Raw genomic sequence first — 297 nt, 5'->3', positions numbered from 1 at the left:
TGGACTTCTTTACTTATGGTTGCAACCATTAGTTTTTTTACACTGTTCCTTAGACACGTCTCTCCACATATCAGTAGTCTAAATAAATGAATCTGTAAGAAAAAATGATATCGTGCGTATTGAGATAATTTTACAATTATATGTATTATTGCACCAGCTCTTACACGATGGACTTTATCTCTCGATACACTCTAGGCTCTTGAAGTGAATGAATAAATTTTCACTGAAAACAGTTATCACAGACTAATTTGCAATGAACATTTACTCATTCATTTTAAGAACATAAAGTGTATGAAA

This window comes from Odontomachus brunneus, unplaced genomic scaffold (assembly GCF_010583005.1).
Source record: "Odontomachus brunneus isolate Ranch 3 - 2012 unplaced genomic scaffold, Obru_v1 Obru_scaffold_308, whole genome shotgun sequence".
In the NCBI taxonomy this organism is placed as follows: domain Eukaryota; kingdom Metazoa; phylum Arthropoda; class Insecta; order Hymenoptera; family Formicidae; genus Odontomachus; species Odontomachus brunneus.
This window is presented reverse-complemented; position numbering follows the sequence as displayed.